The following is a 258-nucleotide window of genomic DNA, read 5'->3' as shown; positions in this document are numbered from 1 at the left end:
TGTAAAGCTGTGTCTCTATCAACCTTGAGAATCTTTGGCTTTAACAGGAATTCTGGTAAATTATAGTTGCTGTTCTAGTTGCTAAGTTGTGCCTGACTCTTTGCAACCCCATGTACTTCCCACCAGACCCTTCCATCCATGGGATTTCCCAGGCAAGAATACTGGAGCGAGTCGCCATTTCCTTCTCCAGGGATCGAACAGACCCAGGGATCTTCCAGACCCAGGGATCGAACCCATGCCTCCTGCACTGGCAGGCGG

This window comes from Bison bison, unplaced genomic scaffold, assembly GCF_000754665.1.
Source record: "Bison bison bison isolate TAMUID 2011002044 unplaced genomic scaffold, Bison_UMD1.0 scf7180017864471, whole genome shotgun sequence".
Classification (NCBI taxonomy): Eukaryota; Metazoa; Chordata; class Mammalia; order Artiodactyla; family Bovidae; genus Bison; species Bison bison.
This window is presented reverse-complemented; position numbering follows the sequence as displayed.